Source organism: Pongo abelii, chromosome 12 (genome assembly GCF_028885655.2).
Source record: "Pongo abelii isolate AG06213 chromosome 12, NHGRI_mPonAbe1-v2.0_pri, whole genome shotgun sequence".
NCBI lineage: Eukaryota > Metazoa > Chordata > Mammalia > Primates > Hominidae > Pongo > Pongo abelii.
Genome location: NC_071997.2, coordinates 110,212,820 through 110,236,230, shown reverse-complemented (window position 1 = coordinate 110,236,230; position 23,411 = coordinate 110,212,820). Strand labels below are relative to the sequence as shown.

Here is a 23,411-nt window from a genome sequence, read left to right as displayed (position 1 = left end):
ATTTGCCCCTTTTTAGTCCTGGGTCACCTTCTCAATCCTGCACTGTTCACTGACAATTACTGCTTGTGGTCCTGAGGTATGTACACGTTGGAAATCTCTTTATGCATTTTGGAATGGTCACCTTGCTTCCCAAGGTAGTTACATGTCTATGCACATTTATTTAAATATGTTTCATTACATTGAATTAATCTGTATTTCCTTTTAGATCCAATTTACTGGTACACCAATCAACAAAAAACAAACCCAAAATGGAGAAGAGAAGAGAATATATTAACCATTAAATATCTTATAAACACTACAAGCCCTGGCAAGTAACATTTGTGAAATTAGTGAATGAATTAATTAATAAATGAACATAAGTGTGAAGCATCCTTACGTAGAAAACCCAGTTCTGTTCATTAACACTTAAAATTCAAACACATATGTGAATCTGGTTAATACACGCTTTAACACAAGATGAGGGTGGTCATAACTTATCTATTTTCCTGTACTTTCTTCTGAAATATATTAAAGTTTTCTTCCAAGATATAAAATCAATAAGCAGAATACTTCTTCAGTTACTTACAGTGCATGAAAAACTAAGGAGACAGAAATAGAACACAATTTTGAAAAATATAAACCAGTTTTAAGATATTTCCAGATTTGATATTTTCCATTATTACCTTTAAATAAACTCTATCAAAAAAGGAGTCCTTTGCCTATCAGCAAAAGAAATTATGTTATATGCAAGTGATAAGCCAATCTAAGGATATATAAAATAAGTTATTATGCAATAAATATGTCATCTCCAATTAGAGTAGAAGGATAAGAACAATAAAAAGAGCTAGGGTAATAGAAATGGAATTTTAAAAAATATGAATCCTGCTATTAGTCTATTTCTCAGAACACACTCCAGATGCAATAAAGTGCTAAATTCTTTATATAAATATGTAAAGACACCAGTAAATAAATGAGCAATGGACAAAAAACCAAATTCCTCAAAACAGGAATAGAACACTTTAACAAACACATGGAAAGAAAGATGTTCACCCCCATGAGGAATCAAATAAATTAAAAATAGTATAATAATAATACACACTTTTTAATCTAACAAATTAGAAATTACTTAAATTTAATACACAGAAGCAATGCCAGTTGGTGGAAGATGAAAGAGGCACATTTATATTAACATAAATGAGAGTATAAATTACTTATAAACCCTACTGAGAAGTCATCTGTCAATATCTATTTTAAAAAGGCTTGAATGTATTAATTGCCTTTAACTTACTAATTCCATTTCTAAAAATTTCACTAGGCTGGGCACAGTGGCTCACACCTATAATCCTAACCCTTTGGGAGGCCAAGACAGGTGGATCACCTGAGGTCAGGAGTTCGAAACCAGCCTGGCTAATGTAGTGAAACGCGGTCTCTAGTAAAGATACAAAAATTAGCTGGGCATGGTGGTGCACATTTGTACTCCCAGCTACTCAGGAGTCTGAGGCAGAAGAATCACTTGAACCTGGGAGGCAGACATTGCAGTGAGCCCAGATTACACCATTGCCCTCCAGACTAGGTGACAAGAGCAAAATTCCACCTCAAAAAAAAAAAATCACTAGAATGATCTCCCCTTTTCTGTGCGGCAATGTCTTAGCAAACATTAGATCATCTCCCACAGCCAGTTCAAGCTTCATTCCCTTCCTGGAGCTTACTGTCCCAACATGGAAAATACCTTCCTCTACCTTGTTAAAGCTGGTCTGGCCTTTCAGGAGAGGTCTCTGATTATTTAAAAGAAAAGCCTGCATGTTTGTGGAAAGGAAAAGGAGAGGGAGATAGGATACAGTAAGGAACTCACATTTCCATCAGGAGTAAATGCGATGCTCTTGAAATAGTGAAAGGCCCTTTGGTCTTAAGAGCAATATAATCGTGAATTACAGAAGAGCAAGGTTAGAGCTAACATAGCAGAGAATAAAGGAGATGATAAGAAAGGGAAAGGTGTCTGAATGAGAAAGGCCAAGAAGATGAAATCAGGAATGAAAAAGATCCAGGTTGAAAATGTTGCTTTCAACTGGAGTGATGAGATAACATTTCAGGAAACAACTGTGAACCAACCTTGGAAAGGCAGGCAAGATTGTAATCAGAATATTAAGCTGGTGGGGAGGAAGTGAGTTCCAGGCCATGCTTTTCTAGATACTGAATGAAGGGTCTGATTCCAAGCCTCACAAGTTGGAAGGGAAGAGAAAACTCACAGAAACTTCAGAAAAGATTTACATAGGCATGGAAATGACCTGAAGCAAAAACAAAAACAAGAACAAAAAAAAGCCACCAATGGGCTTGCACACACATACACACACCAACATACACACGGCTTTTATTTCTATGTTGTTTGCTCATCTTTCTGAACCTCAGGTACATACAATTGAACTATTCATATTCATTAGTCAATAATACACTATAATTGTTGGGAGAAAAGCTGTGTGTTGGGAGAAGCAGAGGCAGGGCTTGCATGTCTGACATAATGTAAAAGAGTCTTGGAACATGTCCGGGGTCCAGTATCTAAAATCCCTTGTGACCTTTGAAACACCAAGCTCTGTGCCAAAAGGTGGAAGGCTACCCCGACACACCGTAATCTAAGCCCAGGGCATAAAATCCCTCGTGGCTTGGATAGAATCCAGGGCTCCTGGCTCTGGAATAGATTTGCTGGCTCCTTGCTCCTTGCTCTCCCAGGATAGATCGTATCTTGAGTTAAAAGAACCTGCTCCCCATTATCTCAAGTAGCAGAGCATATGCTAAACCGTCGCAGATGTAAATCATGTACTTAATGCAATGCGTCCTTTCAACCCCCACATTCTCACCATTTGTTTCTTTGTTTGATCACCAATAAATAGTCTGGGCTTCTAGAGCTCTGGGACTTCGCAGCCTCCGTACACTAGTGATGGCCCCCTGGTCCCACTTTACTTCTCAAACTGTCTTTTTCTCAATCCTTTGACTCCACTGGACTTTGTTGCCCCTACGACCTGGTGTTGGGTCTGATTACTCCAACAATAATTATCAGTCCAAATAAAGTCACTGTATCTATTGTGTTTTCATGTTCCCTCACCAAGTTCATTATGCCATATGCCTCTCTACAAGTATATGGATTATGTCTTCATGCCTGCCTTCCATATGTTTAGATATAGATATTTCCTTGGAAAATATAAATCTGATATTCCTTAACTTGAAAACCCATCTGAAAGAATTAGTATAAAATATTAATTTTATGTCAGAGAAGGATAAATGAATATTATCTTGTTCTCTATAAATTTCTGTATATTATTTAAAAAATTAAAACACTAAAATATATGTAGTAACGTGTGTGGTTTTCAAAATTAATATAAATGGCATTGTGCTGTAATTCTCGTGCTGTTTTTCAGCTTTTTTTTTTTTTTCATTAATTTCTGTATGCTTGGGAGCTATCCACACTAGTTTATGTAAATATGATCCTTGGGATTAAAACATATTCTGGACCATGCATAGTACACATTTTATATACCAATAATCATGTTTTCAGTCCTTTACTTCAAAGTGTCTTGCTATGGATCTAAGATTTTCTGTGAAGTCCTGCTGGGCCCCCAGATGCACATATTCAATTTCAATAAGCCCTACTAGAATGGCTATACCAGTTCATACTCTTACCAGTAGTGCATGGAGGTTGCCACACTATCTTATGCCCTTAATGTTTTGAGGCTTTTGACTTTTACCATCTGGAAGTATGCAAAGGGGTGTTTCAATGTTTTAATTACTTTTCTGTGGTTACTAAAAAGTTGAGCATTGTCTCATGTTTTTATTAGTCATTTGGATGTTCCTCTCTTTGAATTTCCTTTCATATTATTTGCTCAATTTTTCCACAGGAGATTTTACCTTTTTTGGCTTACTTAGTGTTGTCCTTTGCCTTTTCTAGATAATAATATCTTCCCAATTTTATACTTTGCAAATGCCACCATTCAGTTGTCATCCTTGTGTTAATTTTCCTCTGCTACAATTTGTTGATGAGGCTTCTTTAATTTTGATGTATATATAATTTGTGTGTGTTTTAGATCTTTTTCATTTTGTTCATACAAAGACCCATTCTTCTACTTTTTTATTAATATTAGCTTTTATGTTTCACATTTAGGAATTTAATTTTATTTGCATAAATTGTCACTAGATTAATTAACTAATAATTTCATCAACTTCAGAAAAAGAAACAGCCTTAAAGAGTTCACTATGCAAAGTCACAGAAGTTAAATGGCATTTGAAACAATAGAAAAGCATGACATTCTTCTGGAATCATTTTTGAAATGGATCCATGCATTTATTTTTACTTTCAAAAATGAGTCATTCTCAACATGCGAGGTTGGTAGCTTAGCTTAAAGGAGTCTGAGGAAGGGAAAGCTTAAATTCATTAATAAAGTAATAAAAGTAAACTATTAAGTAAAACAATCACTTTTCCAAAGCAGATCAAAATCAAAGATGGATCAAAGGAGAACTGTGGTTCTTTTGTCAAAAACTATAGCAAAGAAAGCAATATTCTAACAACAAAAGAAATTCTGCCATTATGGGTTGATGATTTTTTAAAATTTTATATATATATATTTTTAAAGAGTAAAGGTGGACAACACTATGAGGAGAATGTGATCCCCAAATTATGCTGCTATTTAGAGCACATTATATCTGAGTCACCAGCAGAGCCGACCTTGAGTATGTTGGGGTAGGTGGGCAACCGGGTCTCAAGAGAGGCAGCTGAGCACATTTCTGATGCTGGGACCCTGGGAAAGTCAGTTCTTTTTCGCCTTAGTTTTTATATCTGAGTGTAACTTTAAAATTCAGCCTCACACATAGCAAAGGACAACCCAAAGGCTGAGAAAGGAAAGTTTTACCCCAGAGCAGGTGCTCAAGTGCTCCTTCCATGACTGTGTGAGTGGTACGTGGCCTTCCCGAGGCAGAGGAGCTCAGATGGAGCAGCCTCCTCCATGATATCAGCAGGCCTGGAACAAGCTCCTCTTTACTTGATCAACTCACTGGTGGGTGGAATGAAGTTTTGATGTGAGTCCAGTTAATTTTACTTTTTAACCGCAAAGCCTGGCTTCCTTAGCTATGGCCTTGATGTTTGAATATGCTTTTTCTGTGATAGCTGATTGGCTGCTATTGTCAGTATGTCCCAGTGAGACTGGTCAGAGGCTGAACCTTGAAATATATGTTCTGCAAATAAACGTGAAAGTATATGTGTGTGATTTACTCAACTAATTTTTAATTAGTTTCAATTAGTTTTAATTGTGGGAATATCTGAATCCCACCATCAAAGGTACTGTAATCTACTTTGGACAACAAGACGATTAGTTAAAAACATGGGAATTGAATGACAGGGCTGGAGAATAACAGGCTCATTATTAAAACTAATTAAATTTTTAATTTCTTCTAATTGGTCAAAGAGCAAAATTGTATATGTCTCTGTGAGCTACTTTCATTGTGTCACATGCTAAGTTCATGCCAATGTACCTGACAAACACAGCCCTTGTCCACAGTAAGAATAGATACCTGATACAATGATATTAATTAAAAATAAGTTTTTAGATAAGTGAACAAACTGCTGAGAAAGAGAAATACAAGATGTTCTTAGGCACATCATGTAGACCCTAAGGTAGTCATGGTTGGAAGTGGAAGGTGGCAGAAATCTGTTACTAGGCATTCAAACAGACAGCTGAGACGAGGCAGAGTTAGTTATGAGAAGAGGAGAAAGAAGAGTATTTCTGGCATCAAAAACAGCAATTGTGAAGCCCCAGAGGTCAAAGAAAATGAAATACTGCCACGACATTTAACAGATGCTGGACTGCCTGTCTCAAAAGAAAAATCTGATTCCTCTACCATTTTTATCCAAGATTACTCCATCATAGGCAGATTTGAATTGACTTTATCCATCCCTCAAGGGTTCAAGTTTTAACATCCAAAACTTTATGTTCAGATCAAATTCATTATTTTTAAACTCTAAAATAGCCTTTCTTATTATTCCTTTTTAAATTCATTTTATAATTTCCCTAACAGAGCCCAATTCTCCTATCTTAGCATAACTCCAGATCAACCACCTAGGATTATTCGATGGAGTTATCTACATGAAGTAATTACTTTTTTTTTCTTGCAACCATTTCATATTCCAAGATAAGTCTTTAGACTTTAAGGCACGTACTATCTGTTCAGTTTGCAAATTTTCTTGGAAGTTAAAAGAGAAGAGTCAGCAATTTACTTCACTGACTGAAAAAGAAACTTTAAAAACCATTCCACCTCTGCATCTTTTGGCACTTAGAAAAATCTTGATTAATTCTTTAAGATGTCAAAAATGGTAGTTAACTGTATGTCTTTTGTTGAAGATTAGAAATCTTTGTTCAGGACATTTGAATAATAGTTTTATGATAATGTTCAATTGTGATGAAGACAAGTCACATTGAATCATTTACCCATAAGCTGAAACCTGGGAAATTGTCCTGCATGTCAAAATAATAGAAAGGTGACTTCTGAAATGATATTGGAGGTAAGGCACTTTATTTCAAATCCCTCTGATAACAAAAATGAAAGACTGGAATATAATAATTTAGGATATATTTTCTTTTCCTCAGTAATTCGTGTTTACTACATTGACATTTGAAATTGGACTTGCAGGTGTGTCTTCTTTTACAAAACAGATGTCTTCCTAAAAAAAATATAGAAATTACTGAAAAGGAACTCACATTTTACATGTGCTGGGGAAAATTCCAATTAAAAGAAATCTTATGAAGTCTCCTTGACAAATACAACAATATTTCTTCTATGCAAATGATTCATATTAATTGGCTTGGTTCATGAATTAATATGTTTATATATTGGGCTTTGTTTAATATGTGCTCAACAGTGTGGAACATAAATCTGATACAAACGTTTTACCTTTGGAAATGTTACTTAGACTTTAGGAAAAATATGTCTTTGCTGAAAAGGAAGAATTGAAAGGAGAGAAGGAAAAGAGAGAACAAAGGAGGAGGACAATGAAAAAAAGAGAGAAAAATGATTTATAATATTCTGTTTGTATATTGAGCTTTAAAGCAGCCACAGGCTGAGAACACCCTTGTCTGTAATCTCTTGGCATTTTTTGTAAATTTTTTTAAATTTTTTTAAATTTTTCTTTCAGATGTTGGCATCTTCATGAAGGGGCATGTTTGTTATTAAAAGCCTGATAAATACGTTCAACGGCCATCCTCTGGCTCAAGCCATCTGCACTAGGCCAAGAGGTGGCATATACTGGGTGGGAAAAGAAATGTTTATGAACTTTGAACTAAGTTGAAACTACTTAAAGTTCAAGCCTTAGGATCAAGGACAAAAGAAAAGAAAAGCCAAGATGAAAACGAATGAGCTCCCTTCCATTCAAAGACTCTAAAATCTGTCTTTATGGCCACAGATTGTACAGGTTTCCCTGCCTTTTTTTGCCCCCATTTTCTTGACAAAGACCAGTTTCTCACTGATAACATTGCACTGATCATCTGCAATCATCACTTTTAATAATAAGCCTGTCATTCTCCAGCCCTATCATTCAATTCCCACGTTTTTATGTAAACATCTTGTTGTCCCAAGTAGATTACAGTGCCTTTGATGGTAAGATTCAGATATTCCCATAATTTTTAGAGCCGCAATTATGCATCAAGAACATCATTGTGTTTTAAACAAGGCACTAGTTCATTTAATGCTCACAAACCCTGAAAATGGGTATTATTCTTCTTTCCATTTTCAGAGGAATCAACTAAGATGTTGTGGATTTAAATAACTTGTCCATGCTTTTACAACTCGGAGGCAAAGCATATTTCAAAGGCATGTTTCAAAGCTCTTCATCTTTCCATGATGAAAACACGATGGAAAAATAAAAGTCAATACTTGAGTAAATGAATGTTTGAATAAAACAACTAACTACCCAATAATTATCAAAATAAAGAATTAAAAACCTCTGTGTAATTTCAGGGAATAAAAAATACTTGTTTAGCTGGAAAAAGTGACCTCTCCTCTCATACTCATTCTTCAAGTCTTTCCAACCCAAGTGGCCCATGGGAAGAATTTAAAAGCTTATATTTTACATGTAAACTTGTCTCTTATTCATGTCTTGCTTTCCTCAACCAACAGTTCTACCTGAAGCTGCCCAAATCCCACTCCCTTTGGTATGTATTTTCCTAAACCACACAATCTTGTGTCCACCCTCTATATTAGATGCCTGTACAGTGCTTTCCACTTAGAAGGTTCTCAATGAATAAATGTCAAATAAACAAATAGGCAAACAGATAACATATTTTTCAGTCTTTCAATAGTGTCGTATTTCTCAAGAGTAGCATGCATTCAAAGACATGGCAAGTCTCACAGATATGAAGTCCTGTGTGTTGTGTGTTCGTTTTCATTTGCCTCTCTGCACCTAGCTCAGAACTAGGTAAACTTAAGACACCTAAGTGCTGGTCATTTTATATGCAACCTCAAAAGATGTTGGCAGTTAGATTCCATATTCCACGAGATGAAGAAATGCCATCACAAGGTCACTAGCACAGCAGTTAGTTATCACAATCTCCTTTCTGACCCCTTTCCCCTCTTTCTTATATTTCTCAAAGGTAACCTCATGCCTCTGAACTTCTTGCCATACCAAAGGTTGTTCTTGGGAAAAACAAACAGTAGTGCCATGAGTGGAGTCATTTGAGTCATAGGTTCCAGCCTATGGTATGCATCAAAGCAAGGCTATCTCTTTTCTCTCCTAAAGTAGAGGGTTTTTAGAATCTATTAGCAAATAAAAGAATATTCTGGGCAGTTGAATACCCCTTTACTGCAGTCATAAAACAGAATAGTTAACTCTCATACATAAGGTTACCTATCTTAACTGGAATCTTAACTGGTGGGCTCCGATATCTACTGTTTCCCAAGCAAGAAATGGTCTCTGATCTGTAATCACATGCACCATTTACACTGTGCATGTCATGGGTCACCAGCTATATTCACCCACAATTCTTCTTGATTGAATTAACTGAAAGAAACAAAATGTCACCTACAGCTGGCCTAAATTAACCAAATAAATGTGGCTATACCCTGGTGACAATGTTTTCATTTGTTTTGTTTTGTTTTCCTCAATGAAGCCAAAACCTATTCTGAGCGTCTGACAGCAAGAGTGTACAAGCTTTCAAGACTCAACAGTAAAACCAAGACACACGTCTGCAAATACTTATCTCTAATGGGCTTTGAAAGGCTTAATTAACTCCTACAGGAGTAGTTCTTTGTAATGTTCAGATTACATGTTTTCTCAAAGGTCAAAGATTATGAAGATGGAAAGGAATGATTACTTACTGTACATGCCTCAATTGGATCAGAAGAACACTTTTAATACTTTAAATCTTTGTGATTGTTTTATTATTAAAATCCTAGAATTAACTGATTACCCTTAGAAGGTTCAATTCAAGGAATGCATTGTAAGTGGTCATGTTTGTTTGTTTGGAATATAGCGGTGGATATATTTGCAGGGCAAGGAGGGGCGGTGAGGGATTTCTTTCCTGCTCTCTCACCTTGTTTCCATAGATCAGAAACAATTAACAACACAAAGTAACACCTGAGCAGAGATTTCAGCTCTGGTCTTTCTTACTGCAAAAGTGAATTCACAATGTTTGCCAAAGAACCTGTGTTGTTAAGACTATTTTGAATATTTCCATTGACATCGCTGAGCTTCCTGGTCAGGCTGAAGAACTATTCTAAAAAGGATTTAAAGTTGTTATTTATTAAGATCTTTTTCATGATTCATTCATCTTTATATAATAAAATAAATATTATTCAAGAAAATCAAATATCTACTCCTGCCAATCTCTGAGGGAAAAAACAAAGGGTAGGGAAGAGTCAATCTTTTTAAAAGTACCCCCAGTTTCTTACAAAACCAAGACCAGTATACAGAGAAGTGTGATATGTGATCAGAGAATACAAAGGGTCATATTGGGGCAAATTAGAAGCATGGGTCAATCAAGTATTGGTGAGAAAGGCACATGCTGCCCAGAGTAATAGACATCTTGGCTGAAAACTAAAGGAAAGAAGAAGTTGACCTGGTAGAGAGGGTTGAAATCACTTTAATCAGAATGAAGTTATACAAAATCCTTGAAGTGAGAGAGAGCACGGGGCATTTGTGAACTCAGGAAAAGCCACTCTCAGTCTGCCTAGAGCCTGTGTCAGAAGGAAAAGCAAACAGGGGTCATTCACAAGGGACTTATCTGGAGGCTCCTTGAACTCATTTAAATATTTCAATTTTAAAAGTAACAATTTACAATAAAATTGCACTTTATAAACCTGATACTGGATTTTAGAAGAGTAGATAGAAGGGAGAAAGCCCAGGATGTGTAGAAATCTGTTAGGTAAAGTTCTTGAGGAAATAACACCATGGCCTCATAAAGTATAAGGCAGAGGGAAAAGGAGAGGGAGTAGGTTTTAAAGATGCTTAGGATATAGAATTAATTGGGTATTTGGTGGACTAGACAGGAAGGTAAATGGAGAGACCAAAGATCAACCTAGGTTTCTGGCTTACAGATTATTATAGGTTTTAGAGGTAGCATTCACCAAGGATGGGCATATAGGAAGAGCAGGTAACTGTGCAGGGACATTTGTTGTTGTTGTTATGAATGGAAAAAGACTGGTGTATATATTCATTTCTCTTTTTTAAATATGGAGCTAAAATACAAATTTTGCCAAATTCACTTTTCTAGCCATTAGTTCCTAGACCTCAAAGCCCTAACTCATCACAGAATCTTTTATAAGGTAGTTCTCTTATCAGTAGAGCTCCTCAATTAGATCTTGTGGTTTACTACTTATTTTGAAATACTATTAATGTGCAGTATATGAAATCTTTAATAGAGGTTACATGATTCGAACCATGCTTTTCTTTTTAACAGGGTTAGAATATTTTCAACAATCCCCAAATACTGTCTGTTTAAATAAGAAACTACATATCCATCTTAGTCTAAATTTGCAACAGCTCTTTGATGAAGACAGAGAGAGTTCTGATATTTGTGGTTATAGTGGAGAGAGCACAACATCTAACAGGCTTGTGACATGGCCAGGGTGATCCACAAGCAGAGACACTGTCTCTGAATCTCAGTCTTTCCAGTCCTACTCTGAGCTCATTACTCTTCCATACGATCTGCAAAGGGCATGCCCAGATGTTGAGTTCAGCAAAGATGCATCTCATTGACCATTAGAATCCAGCACTATCACTACCATCATTATTATTTTGCCTTGAAAAATTTGCTGCTCTGACCAGTCTTCTGACAGGTGGAATTCTCTTCATAGTTTAAAGCAAAATACATAAAAAATGCATTTAAAATGCCATCAATGGTGTTTGTAAAAGTGTTTTCCCTCAAATGAACTTTAGAGCCTGGTTCACCAACAAACTGCCCACCACTGGGAATGCATTCTAATAAAAGCACATGCATTATGGTTGTAAGAATACTTGAAACAGCATTTGCATCTGCTACAAGACTTACAGTGTAATGGATTTCTAACTAATTAGCATGATTTCCCAGACTGAATTATCCCACATGTAGGAGTAGCTGGATATAAAAATAAATTTGATTATAATATGCATAAATTGCTCATTTCTTACAGAATTATGGCTTTTTCTTAAGTGAATGCCCAACTTCCCCAAATTGTCAATGAAAATGTGTTTCCAAATGGCTGCTCTTTTTGGGTTTGTGCTGCTTTCCGGGAGTTTGGCTACTCGTGGCAGCTGCTTTGTTGGAACATGACATGCACAGCACATCAAGCAATGAGTGTGACCTACATTCAGGATGTTTATGCGTTCTGCAGAAATTGGGTAACTTCACTCACCATTTTGTTCTTCTGCTGATGTGAGAGGTCTTGAGCATCATTTTGGGCAATAAATCCCTGGATGCTAAAAAAAAAAAAAAAACACACAGTACTTACAGAAGAATAAGATTAAAAGGTACAAATCCACTATAGTGTATTTCTCCCAGTTCTACGCCAGGTTTTGTTAGAATGGTATAAAATCAATGACAAACACACTCTTCTACTCCTTGGAGCTGCCCTAATGACTCACACACAAGGCAATTATAGAACAAAACAAGACTGAATAGAACCAAATGCCAAATGACTGACAACCAGTAGTATATTCTGTAATTCAGAAAAATTATTTGCTATAATTGCAAATGTATAGCACTTAATCTGGGAAAGAAACGAGGTAAGATTTGGATGGCTGGAATGTAGAAGAGACATTCCACATCTATAACCTAGTATGAAGGTAAGAAAAGCATCATTCTTTCATGTACAAATTCATCCATTCATTACAAGCTGCTATTACATGAGAACTATAATAATTCTGTGTGATGTGTCATTTTGTTTAATATCCCATATGCAGTTTGTTAATAGGTGTTATACACACAAAGTGTTTCTTTGTCAAATATGTTTGGGAAGCAATGGGTAAACAAAATTAAACATGAATATTTCAAAACTTCTCAGTATTCACTGTTCTCCATTTTCTTTAAATGAGAAAAAACTTTGTTTTAAATTTCAAACTTAATAGATATTCAAAAAATTTAAAAAATCATTCACTGCTGGACATGGTGGCTTAATCCTGTAATCCCAATATTTTAAGAGGCCAAAGCAGGAGGATCACTTGAGTCTAGGAATTTGAGACCAGCCTAGGCAACAGTGAGATCTCACCTCTACAAAAAAATAGAAAAATTAGCCAGGCATGGTGGTGCATTCCTGTAGTCCCAGCTACACGGGAAGCTGAGGTGGGAGGATCACTTGAGTCTGGAAGGTTGAGGCTGCAGTGAGCCATGATCATGCTACCCCACTCCAGCCTGTGCAACAGAGGGAAACCCTATTTCAAAAAATAAAAATAAAAAACAAAAGAGCACAGCTTTCACTTAAGCAAAATAACCTATATATGAGAACAGGGTAGAAAAAGTTTATGCTGTTAATGAAAATTTGATGTCCCCTCCCAGTAATTCCAAATTACAATAATGTAACACCAACACTTAGTGACACCTACTTACCTACTCTGCACAAGGCACTATGGTACAGTACGTGCTGAACTTGCATTTTGTACAGCTATCACCGCAACTTTCTTTTTTTTTTTTTTTTTTTTAGAGATGGAGTCTCACTCTGTCACCCAGGCTGGAGTGCAGTGGCATGATCTGGGCTGTCTGCAACCTCCGCCTCCCGGTTCAAGCAATTCTCCTGCCTCAGCCTCCCCAGTAGCTTGGACTACAGGCACACGCTGCCATGCCCAGCTAATTTATTTTGTATTTTAGTAGAGACAGGGTTTCACTGTGTTCCCCAGGCTGGTCTTCAACTCCTGAGCTCAGGCAATCTGCCAGCCTCAGCCTCCCAAAGTGCTAGGATTACAGGCATGAGCCACCGCGCCTGGCATCACCACAACTTTCTAGATTACCTATTGCTATTACTATTCACGGATAAGAAAACTAAGGCTCAGAGATATTAAGAATTTTGCAAAGGGTTGCACAGTTTGGCAATTTGGTAAATCATGTTTTCTATCATTCTTTCATTGTTTTGTATATAAATCACAGAAATGAATATTCTAAGAGTAAGGATGAACATGCTCAAGAAGTTTAATACAAGTGGTAGTTGAACACCTGTCGATAGACAAGTTCAATTAATGTTTATAGATAAAGAAGGTAAGGCATTGCTTTTGTCCCAACAGGAGACATGTGCAAAGACTAAGGAAGGTTGCTTCTCATTCACCTTTTCTCAGGGGTTTATGTAAGGATATGATTCACAAAATGAAGAATTGCTCAAAAAAGAGAAAAACTGTGGATCCAAGAATAAGTAGACCCAGCAAGGTCAAACAATGAAAAGAGTTCTTGTATTTACTTGTATATTACTACTCCGATTCTAAATCTAACTTTGGAATTCTAGCCCCAGATTTGAAGTTGGTGGAGAATAGATTCTGCTCTTATCTCTTCACCTGCTCCAATCTCTTCTTCCCCAAACTATAAATATTTAGTATTTTGTTGGTAGTTATAGAATGAAGTCACCTTTTCTTACTCATCTCATAAGATATCGGTTCTCATAAATCCCAAGTAACTACTAGAAGCCCCAGTTGAAACTTGAGGTTGGAGCACAATGTAGGTTCTATAAAAACCTAGGGACCCCATTTATAACATAGTAGGGCTAAAGTTAGTGCTTCATGGGACAGAATGGAACACAGTTATTCAAATGCTCTTTGTTATCAGAATACCAGTATCTCTTATTCCAAATCAGCCCTGGCAAGCATGAATGAATAGTTGGTACTTTGGAGGGCCTCAGCAACAAAACCTAAAGGGAAATTTGCCTTCAGCCTGGAGTGGGCAGTCACAATCGCTGTGTAATTAGTGGTGACCAGCAGGAAGTTCAATTGTGTTTTTCACATGGTCTGAAGAAGCCGATTTGCCCTCATTCAACTAAACCAATAGGGAGTGTTGGACATAAAAAATCAACTGATTCCCAAATCCCATTTTAATTATTTGTTGTAGGCCCCAGTGGCCAATTTCATCAGAGAGTTTGTTCCATTTGGGTGAGAATGCTTATTCAGAATACCATGGAGACTTATTTCCAGAGATGGCAAAAAAAAATGTGTGTTCCTGAAATGAAACCTTTCCATTATTTGCAGAAAATATAAAGGCATTGCTTCTATTAACTTTCCAGCTATCACTGATTTCATTTTAAGCCAAAATATTAGATTTAGTCTATTCACAATACTGTAATCACAGCATAGTTATCGCTTTGAATTGCTGGTATTTCTACCTACTTCATTTTAGTACTTAATTTGTTTCTTTTTTTTAACATGTTATACCTCAGTATTTTAATTATACTCAGCTGAATGTATCTGAATGCTCTCAGCATGCTTCATTATTTATATTAGTGGAAAAGCACATAAAATCAAATTGCATGCTGACATTCTATAATTTGTACTTGCATATTTCTAAAATAGATTTCTATAGATACAGCAACTATTCACTGTGGCTCAAGATATGCTGTGATTTTAAAATTTAACTGAATTTTAATGTACTCCAAAAATAAAATTTATGAGTTTTCACTAGAAAATGTCTTATCTGATTATTCATATTCTACAATTATTAACTGCTCCTATTCTCCATTTGATTGAATTGTAAAAAGGTGAATTTCTTCTCTTCTTACCCCAGGCATTAAGCTGTAATTTCTGCACACTTTCATTTTTCCATATCTAAATTGGAAATTATGTTATATCTACTGAAATATCAAGTATAAATAAAATATAAACCTTTTTTAAATAGAAATGGACATTACCATTTAATTTAGTCAGGAGCCGTATGGCCATGTAGCCTTTCTCACCATAATTTTGTGTGTGTGTGGGTTATGTAGACATGCTTTATCAAAAAGTTGATTTAAACTCTTTCCTTTTTCATTTGGAATTAAGAGGCAGATGCCCCAGAAAGTATTATGAAAGCCTATGCTTTTATTTTTAGTACCTCTTCAGAGGACCCAGCTATGTTCTTGGGTTTGGCAAAATCATCTCTCCATCAGCTTGTCTCAGACTAGGATTCCCCAAATAGATGCTTTTGTTTGGTCTTTAGGCTTATTCTCAACATTTAAAAGACAGATAAATAGTAGAGAACACTGCCAAAATGTGTTTCTTCTTTGAGTAATCAGAGGCACAGCTGATATTAGCAGAAATTTCCTCCGTGATTAGAGTTTTCTCCAATGTGCCACACGTGATTGTGAGAGAAAGAAGAGAAATGGTCCATGGAGTTGAGGGTAGAAGAGAGAATATAGCAAGCCGTTAAAGAACAAGCAAGCCAATGGAAGGCAGAATGAGCAATACAAGGGCTTTTCAGTTGGAGCCATTTCCTGAAGGAAGAGGAAAGCATATCGTGAATTTTGAAAAACAACACATATATAAAGTATTATAATGGGACTTGCGAGTAGTTAAAACACAAAGCAAGTATGCATGAGTGATGAGAAATAAGATCTAGCACCTGAGAATAGAGAGGCCTTGCACAGGTGAAGATCCTGGCTGCACTTACTTAATCTGACAGGCAATGGGGAGCTCTTGAATATTTGTGTGCAGAATGCTGGAGGTTGTCTGGGTTGTGTTGCAGGAAAATGAATCTGGCAGTGTGTGTTGGATATTGGGTATATTACTGGAGGCTGAGTAAACAATTTGGAGGCTATTAGAGCAACCGGGGAAATAGCTGATTCAATTTAAGTCCAATTTGGTGATTTAGTGAGTGCCTAAATTGAGAAGGGCACAGTGCTAGACAGTGGGTAGGCACAAGTAATAAGACAGTCTTTATGGCTCTTTGAAGTCACGGACCTATGATATACTTAGTAAGTGTTGGGAGACGAAAGAAAGGAGATCTATCAGAAAGGAGGGAACAAGGGAAGAAGGAAACAGAAAAGGGAGGAAGAAAAGCAGGCAGAAAGGAAAGATGAGACTGAAGAAGGCAAGGAAATGCTTTAACCATAGATGGAGACTAGCAAATAAAAAAATCTGTATAACTATCTGCTAATAACTATAAAAACTTTAAAGAATTACCCAATTTCATAACAAAAAAATAAATGATTTAAATTAATTCATTTGCCAGAGACTATCGGGGTATAGAAATATCTGGTTTCCTCTTCTTTCTGATGACACAAATATATATGAGCAGAAAGGCTGTACATCACTTACAGCGTAGCCCATAGTGACCTCACACTCACCATTCTCCATCCTCCTCTGTGTGCTAGCGTAGTGGAGTAGATCTGTTTCCTCCTTCCCTTGTTCCCTCCTGATAGATCTCCTTTCTTCTCCCAGCACTTACTAAGTATATCATACATCTGTGACCTCCAGCCTTCGCCACACAAATATTCAAAAGCTCCCCGTTGCCTGTCAAATTAAGTAGATACAGCCAGGATTTTCACCTGTGCAAGGCCTACAGGAGGACTAATCCACAAAATGAAAGGAAGGTGGAACTGGGAATGCCTGAGTGAAACAAAATCCTTCCATCCCAACATGCTATATTAGATAGTGGCTTGAATGATGATTACATGTTTATTGTATTAAGCCATGTAAGTACGTCAGCCTACCCTTCCTGAAATGGAAAAACATGTTCAAGAACTACCAGTCAAATAGATACTGACTTGATTGATATCATAAGCATGTTCTACCAATCATCCGAGAAAAAGATAATTGCAGATAATAAATAAAGAACCTAGGTTTTGGGAAAATATCCTGACTGATTTTAGAAGTTGTAAAAACTTGACAATGTGTGTGTGTGTTTATGAAACAACCTAATTTATTAACATAGATGTATATAAACGTAACATATGTAAAATTTTATAAATAAAAGTTCAGGGATTATAATCTATAATTGTGCAAAATTTATTCTGAGCAAGAAAGGACACAAAGTTAAAAAAGTCTAATACATTTTATTACTCTAAGTGATAGACTAAGAACTACAATATTATCTTGAAGAACACTAAAGGGTGTTTGATAGAAATTGAAATTCACTTGTAAACTTAAAAAAATGCTTTAAGTAAAATTAAAAACAAAGTAATTAACATGAAAAATATATATATATATCTGATATCAGCAACAAATATCGCAATAGAGGCCTTCATATATATTAAAGTCTGTTATAAGGAGTGCTTCCTATCACTATTATTATTCTATAATGGTATAAATTTTCCAGGGGAGTGGAAAGAAAAATAACACAAGAAAAAATTAAAACCAAATTTCAGTAATTTTAAATAATATGATTGCTGACCTATACAATGTGAGATAATCAACTGAAAAATAGTTGGTTTCACTATATGACATGTCAAGATATTAGTTGCTTAAACAATAATATTAATACACCCTTCAGAAGCTTACTAAAGAACACTCACACACACACATATATGGGAAAATGAAAAGTCATACAAGGTTCTTATTTAAAGATAAAGACATGGTTTTACCTCTCCCCAAAAATTTTCTTATTACGTTAAAATTTATTCAAAACTCTACTTAATTTAATATTGGGAGATAATAAAGTGATTAAAAACTTCATCAAGAAGAAAGAGGAAGAAACAATATCCAACATCATTTTTTAGAAGTAAAGTCTGTAGTATACTGAAATTTGTTGCAACATATATTAAAATGCATTGTGGTGTTTTAGTATTGGAAGTAATATGGTAACGAGCTATTTCAAATAGAAAATAGTGGGTTTTTCAATGATTATCATTGACATAAACAGCTAATTGTTTATAAAAAGAAATAAAATAACATCCCTACCTCACACTTTATTCACATGCAATTTCTAGCTGGAGGGATATGTAAATGTAAAAATGAATGAATCAATTAATAAAAATGGATTACTAATATAAGAATGAGTATTTCTATAATATTTAGGGTGCAGAAAATAAGTAAAATAAGACATAATAGGGCAACACTTTTAAAACTTCAAGTTTAAAAAATCATTAAAATGAAATTGAAAAATATTAAATGTATTTACAACACGTATCAACTCAAGCAGTGATTATGTTAATACATTATTGTGTTATTATAAAGATCTATTGCTGTATGATAAGATAAACAACAAATCAAAAGAACTGAAAAGGTTAAAAAATAGAAACAGGCACTTTACAAAAGGCCTATGAACATGTAAAAACTGCACAAGTATAATCATAATGAAGTGAATGCAAATTACAACCAGAATACACTATTTTTCTCTATCAAGCTGGCAGAAACTATAAAAAGAGAACTGCCAGTGTTGTCAAGGGTTGGAGGAAAACAGAAATGCTTCCATAGTGCTGCAGGTGTGTGAATTGGCACAACCTTCCTGAGCAGCCATATGCAAAGCATTTTAAAAAGGACTAAGAATGTGCAGACTTCTGATTAGTAATTTTTCACTTCAGGTAACTAGCAGCACAGATATAAGTAATAATTTACAAACACTATCACATAGAGTCTTCCGGCAACATTTTTTATAATAGCAACAACAACAAAGAAAAAATCAGTTAAATCTTCAGTGGTAACATCATGGTTGGCTAAAATGTGTTCATAATATATATTTAGGTTTAACGGTCTAGTTAATGTATATCATAAGATGGAGCAATCTCAATTTGTATCACAGACATAGGTATCACAGACAAATTTATGCCTACACACACATACCACACACACATGATTACATGCACTAAACTGGAATCATAATGGAAGAAAATAATTCTGTGATCACTTCTAAGGAGTGGACTTACAATTTTTTAGATTTCTTTGGCTTACATCTATTTTATACTTTTTCTAAGATGCACCAAATAGAATTGCATTTAGGAAAACAAATATGTTATTTTAAGATACAAAGAAGCCCAGAAAAGATATTGTAAGAAAACAGTAATCATATTCTTCTCATATGGTAAAAATACCTGACTTGGGTAATGGAAATATCAAATTCATTGGTGGTCAGAAATCTTCTTCTAACTAGGTCAAATTAGGTTATACTCTATGACAAATTGCTTCCTCTGTGTAAGCCTCATGTTATTCCTTGGCAAAAGGAGAAGATTCAACTATATGTTTCCTGAAATCCCTTGAGATTTCATGATTACTGAAAGTATGTTGCACACACATGTAATTTATTTGCATTGTTTTAAACTCTCTAATTTTCTCCCTAATATATAAGCTCCTGTCCCCTGATTCTTTGCTGAGGGAAAAATTATACTTTCTCTTTTGTTATCAAAATACAAGATCTGGTCAAGTAGGGGGTTCTAAAACAAAATAAGCGAGTCCCATCTCCATTGCTCTGATCAGACAGTGAAGAGAGGAATCACACAGGGACTGGAGGAATCTATGCCTGTGAATGGCTAGTGGAGAAGCTGCTCTGTCACACGAAGAGAAAAGCAGAGAAGTGTATGGAGCCAGAAGAACTTTGAGCAACAGAAGTTGGGTGACCATGTAATTTATCTCACAAACAGGGACTTCTGGAGAATTTAAGGAGTATTTACTAAAAATTATTCTGAAACAATAGGTAAAATGAGACTGTCCCAGGAAAAGTAGGACTTAAGACCATCCTAAATATAAGTCCTGGAATTTGGGGAAAAAATATTCTTCTCCCTGAATAAAACCTAAGAAGACAGAAAAGAAGTTACATTTAAGTGATAAAATCTGTCACTGAGGGACATTTGAGAGAAGTTTGCTGGCCACTAAGAAGGTGCCACTCTTATACAAACTGTAGATCTGTTAACTTTCCAATGATGTGAGACCTTCCTGGATTCAACTTCATACTCATATGGAGGCCTGCTAGCTGGAGTATAATTTACACTTCTAATAAAATTTTAAAGAACATAATGATTTGTTTATCATACCACCACAATTCCTTGGGTCATTAAACATGTTCCTACGTTTAACTATACTTGTAGAGTATCCAGCACACGACACTGAGTGACCAACCATTGTCGTTTGAGGACAGGATATGAGACTTTCAGTGCTAAAACCAGGATAGTTCCTGGAAAATCGGGATGGTTGGTCACCCTACCAACAGATCAAAACCTCCCTCTGGTAAGGTACTCAACTGATTTTCTCTCTACTCATTTCCGTATTTTGATGTTTCCGCTCTCTAAATTGTGTCTAAATTGTGCAATAAATATTGCTGTGGGCTGAATTGTGTCCTCCCAAAATTCATGTGATGAAGCCTAATCCCTAGTACCTTGAAATAGGACTGTTTGGAGATAGTCTTTACAGAAGGAATTAAGGTGAAATGAAGCTGTTGGGGTGGGCCCTAATCCAATATGAATAGTGGCCTTCTAAGAAGAGGAAGAGACACCAGAGATGCACAGGCACAGAGAAAAGGCCATGTGAAAACCAGAAGAAGACAGCAATATGCAATCTAAGGAGAGAGGCTCTCAGAAGAAACCAATCTGGTGATGACTTGGTCTTGAACTCTTACCCTCCAGAGCTGTGAGGAAATAAATTTCTGTTGCTAAAGTCCCCCCAGCATGAGGCACTTTGTTATGGCCTCCCTAGCAAATTAATACAAAGACACCACAAAAGCCATTTTGTCCTAAACCTCATTGCCTAAAAGACTTGAAAATCTAAATTCTCTAGAGGTTGGATGGTTGGAAATGTGGCAATCCATCTAGTTTCAACCTAATTTTTTTTCAGCGATTTGTACTCTAGGAATAGCTATCCAGATTTTTCATAGGGCTTCAAATTGCATTTCATTTCTCCTTCATTAAGAAACCTGCATGATTTGCATTCTGTCCATCTGTCTAAGTTCATTTCATCTCTCTGAGGAGTTGACCTGTCTTTCTGCTTAGTACATATAATTGGTTTTGATGTCCATGTTAGATCAAGTTTAATTATCAGGTGGCCAATAGTCCCCAATGGCTTAGTTATTCCAAGTTTACTCATTTAGAATATATTGTTATTTAACAACACATCAGAACTGAAATTATTGTAGTTAGAGTCTGTCATTTAAGCCTTTAAATCATACCCACAGTACATTATAGTTTTGTTCACTAATTACTAAGTATATTATGAAAAAGCAAATTAACATTTTGAAAATAAGCAGCCAGCATTATACTCATGAAAGTGGAAAAATACTTTTTTTCCCCTTCTCATTGGGAAGACTTTAAATTTAATCTTTAATCTTTTTTTCTTACTTTAACATTTACATTTCTTGTTGAAATAGAAGCACAGGTTCTTGGTCTCAGTCGACTAGAGGATCATGTACTTCACTGAAAATCACTATTAGACCAAATAACTAGTGATCTGATCTGGTGTTAATTTTAGTCTCTGCTTCAATAGCTCTTCTCTGAAGTCTCCTAAGCAGATGGGGTGATCTTATTCCTAATATTACCCACTGTTCTCCCTCCCCTAGTTCACCATTTGTTATAATCTGAGACACTCCTGATTCTTTTTTTTTCATGAGAATATTCCCTGAAAGGGTTATGGACATGGACAAATATTCTCTCATCTATCCAATGGTGCAACAGAGGCTCTCATTACTTAAATGTAATTCCCCAAAAAAAATATTAAGAAGAAGGGTGTTGAACACTGTATAAACTGTTCTTTAAGACAGGACCAAAGATTGAATTCCTTCCCAGGGTTGCTGAGACTGTACAGACCTGAAAGATCCTAACTAGTGCCTAGTATAGCACCTGGGATACAGTAGGCCCTTGATAAATGTATTTTCAATCAACTAAGTTAATATTTTCAGGAAAAAAAACACTATAAGAAAACAATTTGGCAAGGAGAACCATCAAGGTTAGATGTTGCATATATTCTGAACTATTAAAGTAGACATGAAGTATGAACAAGAGTCAGATGACATTGAGGAAGAAGCACGTTTACCTACCTAAGAATCTGGAGGCAGCTAAAGGTAAGTAGGTGCATAGCTTCTGAAATCTTCACAGTGCAGGCAACCAGATTTAAGAGATGCAGTTTCTTTATGATATCACCATTTATGGTTTAGCTCTGATGGAAGTTTCCCTCAAAAGACAGCAATGGCAGAATTTGCCCCAAATGCTTCGGCCTGCCCCAGGATGCAACTTATGAGGCAGACAATTGTGATGGTGTGATCATTTCTTCTGGGGCAGGCTCAGTAGTATCGTAGTCTTTTGAACTGGAAGCAGTAAGAGTGGAAAATATAAATACAATCCAACTGTTAATCTCCTTGATCCCTTCAAGACAATATGCTAATTTTATGCAGGAGAACATTCATAATCACATGATATTGTTCTTTAAAATCAAAGGTTACATTCTCCTTTGCATTTTCAAAAATATTTTACTCCATATTGCCTTAGAATCCTCTAATAGGATTTCCTATACTGTACTTTCAGTTTGATTTTTTAAATTTGTTTTTTCTTAACTATTTTTATATTTATTTATGAGGTAATTTTCATAATGCATAATTTATGCTACACTGAAAGATGGAATCAATGATCTTAAATAGAAATGAAAATGTTTCATGTTTCAAATTTGTTTTGGCTGAACTTTTATGACTATATTATTTTTATTTTTTGGACCTTTTTATTTTATGGAATATATCTGTAGCTAATCTTTCCTTAAAATTACTTGTCCATTTGAAAGGCTTATTTTATAGACATACGAGATTTCTCTTTTGCTATCTCCTGAAGCCAGAAGACTTACTAATGTTTAGGTATCTTTATTTCTCTTAGGATGGGTATCAGTTAGGGTTACATTTGGCTGCAAGTAAAGCAGTCCCAGAAAACAATGCTTACACAAGATGTCACTGATTTTTCTCTTAAATAAAAGAAGATAAGAAGTAATCCGGGATGAGCATACTTGGCAGTATGTACTTAAACTGACTCCAGTGGTGCACTAGACTTTGGCATTTGTCCTCAGATCCAAGATGGACACCAGAGCTCAAGACCACATCCACAGCAGTACAGACAAAGAGAGAAAGAACAGCACATCATCT

The 23,411-nt window shown here is 35.7% G+C and overlaps 2 long non-coding RNA genes across 28 annotated transcripts in view; one reads left to right on the top strand and one right to left on the bottom strand.

Annotated features, from left to right (window-relative positions):
- The window catches only part of LOC129057742 (uncharacterized), a 32,673-nt gene extending 32,298 nt beyond the window's left edge, over positions 1–375 (top strand). For 2 of the 4 annotated variants that reach the window (XR_010136327.1, XR_008522482.1), the window contains one exon: positions 206–375. This is a non-coding gene — a long non-coding RNA (uncharacterized LOC129057742). The remainder of the gene's footprint in view (positions 1–205) is intronic. The other 2 variants (XR_008522485.1, XR_008522486.1) reach the window with 1 other exon arrangement.
- LOC129057743 (uncharacterized) overlaps positions 1–23,411 on the bottom strand; it is a 388,559-nt gene that overhangs the window by 235,806 nt on the left and 129,342 nt on the right. For 23 of the 24 annotated variants that reach the window (XR_010136346.1, XR_010136330.1, XR_010136333.1 and 20 more), the window contains 2 exons: positions 22,326–22,592; positions 11,842–11,905 (listed from right to left, as the gene is read on the bottom strand). This is a non-coding gene — a long non-coding RNA (uncharacterized LOC129057743). Of the gene's footprint in view, positions 1–11,841; positions 11,906–16,716; positions 16,883–22,325; positions 22,593–23,411 lie in introns of all 24 variants that reach the window. The other variant, XR_010136337.1, reaches the window with a different exon arrangement.